Raw genomic sequence first — 7,218 nt, forward strand, 5'->3', positions numbered from 1 at the left:
ATCATTTAATTCCATTTTTCCATGAACTTTTTGAAGTCCCCTCATAATATAAAATTTATTTTTCTGATAATTATGCAGCAATATTGGTGGATGTACTTGAGAGAAATAATTAACACCATGAATTTGTTATTTTTATCTTCTCAAAATAGAATGAAATATTGATGAATGCATTCTGGTTATTAAGGAGACTTGAAGCCTTACCAGAGAAATTTACCAAGAATCTTGGAAATACAATACGGAGGGGAAAACTGTGGGACACAAAACTCCTGTCCTCAATAGGTAAAACTGTAATCAGATGAGAAAGGATTTTAAAAATTCTCTATTTAGAAAGCAATTTCTTGGCATCAAATCAATGAAGCCAATGGACTTTTAGAGGAGACCTATATAAAACAAACAAAAACTCTTAAACAGCAATAGTACCTCTTGAAAAACAACTACAATATTCAGCCCAAATTAGTTTTAAGGCTTGTAAAGAAAGCCTGTGCCTTCTGTCACCTAAGATTTGCAACCAGGCAGCACCATGAAAACATACTGATTTAATGCAGTTAAAAGCTTTTGCTCCATCAAATGATGGCGGTGACTCCAGGCCCTGAAAAGTTAAAGACACAAGGGGTATTATCCTTATTAACCTGGCACATTAATCCAGGTACAATCATTCAAGAAATCTGACTGTGAATCAGACTTCTCTGAGACTCCAGAATGTTTTCAGGTTCAATGTTATTGTTTAACTAAGGGCAGTTTTTACTTTTTGGTTATCTGATTAATTTCTATTCTTTGATCTTTCCCACTGGAAAAATCTTGCAATTTATTGAAAATCAGAGCCAATTAAGTTATTGAATTTTTTAAAAATAGATCTAAGAGACCATGAAATTATTTATTTTTCTTCTTTTTAACCTAGAAACATTTTTGATTACCCTATGAGATAGTGATACTTTTGCTATAACTGTATATATTCCTGTTCACTTACATATTTAAGAAAATCAATTAGATCTCTGTCTTTCCCCACTTGTATGTTTGTCATTGTTATTACTTCTTCACTGAGAGGAAACAATTCATCTTTTCTCTGACTTGGCAGCTTGCAGTACCTTACGGAAGCCTCTCAATATTTTTCCTATGTCTGTCACTTTCTGTATTTGTGCATGAAGCTGAAAATCACAAGCAATTTTATGTCCTTAGTACTGCTGACTATCCACCTCTGCCCAACACAATGACATCCCTATTGCCCCACATCTCTGGTTTTGCTTCAAAACATTTCCATAATCAGGGGTATATGAGAAAAGTGGCTTGAAGAGGGCAGAAAACAATATTTATTGAGCGTCTAAGAGTCAGAAGATATGACGGACATTTTATACCTGGCATTTCATTTCATCTTTATTATTTCATAGAAGGTAACATTGTATCTCAGCGAGGTTAGGTAAGCTTTCCAAGATCAAACTCAAGCTTATATCAATCCAAAATCAAGAGGTACAAGGATCCTGATTGGGAAAAAGCGAGATAATTCTGAGCACTCTTCTAAATGATTTCTACACCTGGTTAGCTCAGCCTTTCCTATCCTTATGTTCTTTGACATCATGGGCTTTGAGAGAGTATTGAAGGTGGAAGCCAAGTCATTATAGAATTATCAGTTCCATTTTAGGAATTGCAAAATAGCAAAATTACTAATTATAAAATGGGAAAGGAAGAGAGTTGTTGTGGACATTGAACCCTCCTTCAGAAATATGGTCTCCTAACCACATTGAGTTCTCCCTTCCTTCCAGCAGCTACTATCTGAACTAAAAATCTTAGCACTAGTGTAGTTCATTTGGGTGTGTATTTGTCTTACAAGAAAAAATGTCAGTTCTTTGAAGGTAACAACCTTGATATGTATATGTTTATAATATCCCCAAATTTCCAAGAGGAGGGTTAACCAAAGAGAATTGAGTTTTGTTGAACTAAATTGTCCCAGGTTTCAACCTCTGCTCTGTTTTTCACCTGCTTCGATATTTTCTGATGTGAGCTTCAGCAACATCTTACAGAGTTGTTCTTTTACTGAGCTTGTGTTATGCTGGAAGAAGTTGTACTGTCTGTGGTGGTAAGGTACCACTTTCCTGAAGCTTTTGGAAGGTGTAGACACAGCTCAAAAAGAAACATTTTATTTATTTATTTTTTATTTTATTTTATTTTATTTATTTATTTATTTATTTTTTTAAAGATGACCGGTAAGGGGATCTTAACCCTTGACTTGGTGTGGTCAGCACCACGCTCACCCAGTGAGCGAACCGGCCATCCGTATATGGGATCCGAACCCGGGGCCTTGGTGTTATCAGCACCGCACTCTCCCGAGTGAGCCATGGGCCGGCCCAAAAAGAAACATTTTAAAATGAAAATTTTTGGCTTGCTAGTGAAAGCTCTTCATGATATGACTCTGTTTTGTCAAGAACTGTGAAGGTTCTGAGTTGTTACCCCTCTGTGTGTGTGTGTGTGTGTGTGTGCCCATATGTCTATCTATTTAAATGTATTGCAGAAACACAAGGCATCTGGGTCAGGGAAAAGAGTACTGTGTTGATACAACCAGATCAACAGTAACATTGCTGCATTTGCCCCCCCCCACACCTAGACCTCTAGGCAATTGTTGAGCTCTGATGGATACTTTCAAAGCAAGTGGTGGTTTCACCAGTAGGAGAGAGATAAGAATAGAACAATAGATTTATCAGCTGTCACTCTCCCCTTCTGAAAGGAGAGTAAAAACCTTTGATCCTTTGAGATGGAATGAAAAGGATCTGGGATTTTCACTCACTCATTTTGGAATGAAAACCCACCATTGCAAGAAAAAAGTAAGCCCTGGTGTCTACAGCTTCTTTGACCTAAGAATGTCTCCAAGATTTGGGCTTCCTGCCTTTTGAAGTGTAAATTCCTAGAGAGGCAGTCTTCTTGGGACCTTGGTTGCTTAACCTAGAGGCTTAATCCAGGCTGCAACCATTTGGCCCTCTAGGGTTGGTAAGAGAAGTTTTATTGTACTTTTGGATCAGAGGGATTAAGTAGACAAATGACTACAGACCTAATCTTCATAGCATGTGGATAGTAAAATATTACTAGGGGAAGTGAAAGCAAACATTATATTGTATACTTTTCCACATCTTAGGAAGCTAGGGCTTTTTACAAGAGCACTGAGAAACCTGGGGAAGTTTTACCTTCCCACATGCTCTCACTATCCCCCCAGTATTATCACTCAGGTCTCTCCTTCATATGTAGCACGTTTTGATGATGGAACTATTCTTTGGACCTGAAAGAAATTTTCACTTCTGTAGCTTTGCTTATGATATTCCCTCTACCTAGAATGCCTTTCTCAGCTCCATGGGTACTAATCTTACCAGATACTTCAGCACACTGCTCAAATACTTTCTCCCCAATGGACTAGGGCAATTTCTCTAGCTAGATATCTTCTCTTCCTTCTGGGAACTACCATCTCATACTGTGGCCCTCTTTCATTGTATTTAATCATATTCTACCTTGTACTATAGATATTAAGATATCAGTTACTTTCCCTATAGACTCTACACTCATTTGAAGCAAGGTTTATGATTCTAATTTAAGGTGACACTGAATATTACCTTTCCCCCCCCCCAGTTCAACATGTCTTATTTATTCATGTATTTTTCCCTGTGGTCTAGAATCTTTGTCCTTAATATCATAGAAACCTAATATTTCTATTAAAAAGTAAGTTGTTTAATTGGGAAGACATGTTAACTTAGGTAACTAATTCTCATTTCATCACAGACTAAGAGCTAAACTTCACAGAAGTACGTACGTAGTATCTGCACTCATGGAATGGTGGCTATGACCGCCACCATGTGTGTACTTCTAACCAGATTTTTTATCATAAAAACCTCTTCAAACCATATTCGAGACTTAATTATACCCCATACTTAATATATTATATTAATAAATATTATTGTATTAATATATTTAATATAGTTACTGGTGTAAGAACCCAAATGCCCCAAGGGATCACACCGAGGAATGTAAGAACCCAAATGCCCCAAGGGATCACACCCTGATCACATAAGTCCTTCTCGGCCACACCCCATCATGGCGCTGGTTGCCCTCTAAGTAGGGATTGTATTTTAAGCCAATCAGCCTTCCCTAAAAGCCCATATATATATGTGTGTGTGCCGCCTAATAAACGAGCTCTCTCCAGTGGATCGTCAACTGGTGTCGACTCGTCCTTTCAACTGGCACATTGAATTATGGTTCAATAAATATTGAATGAATAAAAATGAAGTTTGGCTTATATTACCTTTGGAATCACTTGTAACAACATTATCAATTATTTTTGGGGGGACTAAACATTTTGGTGGGTTCCAATTAAGTGTAAGATTATAACAAGAGTAAGAATTTGGGGGAAAAAACTTAGTTTATTTTGATTCTTAGCTGTTCATTTTGAGTATTGCTAAAGTTAGTTGGCTGACATTATTAGCCAATATAATTTCACCCTAGAATAAAGGCTGAGCTGGAACTTTCCACTTTCATATCATTGCTAGAGACTTCTAATTTGGCCTGACTTTTGAGAAGAGTTAGTTGTGGACACCCTCTTGCTGATTTCAGCATTTGGCTCTCTGTTCTCATTCTGTTCAAGCCTTCCTGCAATTATACTGTTAAAATGCTGGATTAAAGACTCTTCAAAAATTTTAAACTGGATTTCTAATTATGAAACAATGAGAGAATAAAATTCCTTGGCAAAACTGTGAGCGGTATGAAAGTGGGACGGTGTGAATGTAAGGACTGATCATTTTGGGGATTGTAACATCAGGACTTTTATTATCACACAATTAAATATGTGGTATTAGACAAACTGTTTTCCTGTTAGAATTTCCATAGAGAAAATTTCAAAGATCAACCCTATGACTGTTTTGGAGATTTTTTGGAAAGGCTTTTGTCCTCTGCTGGGTTATAGAAAAAAATTGTGCTAATGAGATCAAGTAGAGTTCAAAAATTCGAGCTAGAGTCAATTGCATTAGAAAGGCATGATTACATTTCTTTTGCAATAATTGAGTTTGAAAATTATAGGACAAGGTCTATAAAATTGTATTGTGATATGCCAAAACCATCAAAAGTTTTAAAAAACAAATGACTGCACTTATTCCATGAATTTAAAAATATTCAGTCATGTTAATAATGCTTATTTTTTGTATAATTCCACTTATATGAGGTACCTAGAATAGGCTAATTCATAAAGATAGAATGTAGAATAGAAGTTACCAGGAGCTGAAGATGAAAAAGTTCTGGAGATGGACGGTGGTGATGGTTGCACAACATTGTGAATGTATTTAATGCCACTGAATTGTACACTTAATAATGGTTAAAATGGTAAATTTTATGCTATGTTTATTTTTCCAAAATTAAAAAAAAGAATTTGAAAAAAAATAATGCTTATTTTTTATAGAAATAATAAAAATTATTCCTACTGCTGATTTTTCCACAGCAATGAAGTTTACATAAATGTTACACATAATTTATGACTAATTTGAAAAATTCGACAGCTCTCTGTGCTTATAAGAGACATACTTCATTTATATAAGTAAACCTTATGACTTTTCTTTCTTTCAGTTCTTTTTATTCCTTTGCTGGTTTATGCATCAGCAGCTGTGATGATAGAGTAAAAATAAGCACTGCACATGTACCTGTTAGAAGAGAGAATCTTTTGTATTTGCCACTTTGCTTGAGTAGGTTAAATTATATTTTATTTTGTATTATTTTCAAGAGAAGGGAGTATTTGGAATTGTTCTGGTGTGTGTAGAGATCAGGATACCGGAACAACAATCTTAGATGAAATTTATTTACATTGGGACTCTCAAATGCCCATATACTCTTAGAAATTTTCTTGGAGACAACGTTGACACTTCATTGCCTAATAAATATTTACTTCAGATTATGATTATACTCTTCTTTTGTGGTTACAAAAAAAAAAAAATCAAACAACAACGGCAACAACTTTTCTATCTTCTTTGTCATCTTCCCTTTTTTTGTATTAGTCTACCCAGATTCCTTGAAATGGAGAGCCTCGATGGATTCACATGAAGTGTTTTTCCTCCTAGAATATATTTCATAAAATGTCTGAGGCAACTGAACCAAGTCATTTCTGAAGAGTATTCACAGCTGGTTGATGGTAACAAAGTCTGTGCACAGTCCTCTTATCCTGTGACTTTCGTGTTGAAATGTTTTTAGAATCTTCTCTCTCCTCTCTATTTCAACTCCATCTATTCTAGATTATTCTCCATTTCCTCCAACTGGATTGCCACAAGTCATTCCTAATTTATCTCTCTAAATCTATGATCCCTTTCCTTTACCTCATTCTTTCTAATTCACCATTCTCAAATATTTTATCCATTTGATTTATTATTTGTTTATTCATTTGTTTAATCATTCACTATTTTGTTTTTATACATCAAACTTTCATTGGATACCCTCTCAGTGCTTTAAATTCCGCTGTAGAACTGAGATTATAAGTCAGGTTCTACTTTCATGAAGCTTAGTAATTCACTTTTCTCCTCAAATCTTAAGTAGCTACCCATTTTTCCTAATGCCTCAAGCCAATATAAATGCTTCCATTTCAACCAAAGTTCACTACATTATAGCCCTTGAGTTTACAAACTCATTCAGTCAGTTATAAGATATATTATTAAACATCTATGACATTCAAGGTATTATGCTTTCTCATTTTATTTCTCAAGATCCTTAAAAATATTTCTTTTAGGATTGCCAAATAAAATACAGGATGTTCAGTTAGTTTGAATTTTAAGATAAACAACAAATAATTTTTTAGCATAAGTATGAATTTTGGATACACAACAAATAAATTTTTAGTGTAAAAGGTCCATGTAATATTTGGGAAAGACATTTAAAAAATTTATTCTTTACTAAATAAACCAGGCATCTTGTACTTTTATTTACTAAATCTGACAAAGAATATTTTGGGACTTTGCTTCCCTCTATGAAGTTGAGTGCTTCAGTCTGGATTTCTTGGTAGTAATACAATATTATTATTATTATTAGCATTTTACATAGCTTAACTCAAGTAATCCTCAGAACTACCCAATGATATAAGAACTGGTATCACCTCACTTTAGATGTGAAGGTGTTGAGGTGCAGAGGTCAGGAAACTTGCCCAAAGTCTCCAAGCTAGTAAGTGTCAGTTCTGACTACAAGCCAGGGGTACGTAGTGGTTAAGACCACTACATA

The sequence above is a fragment of the Cynocephalus volans genome, chromosome 6 (assembly GCF_027409185.1).
Source record: "Cynocephalus volans isolate mCynVol1 chromosome 6, mCynVol1.pri, whole genome shotgun sequence".
Classification (NCBI taxonomy): Eukaryota; Metazoa; Chordata; class Mammalia; order Dermoptera; family Cynocephalidae; genus Cynocephalus; species Cynocephalus volans.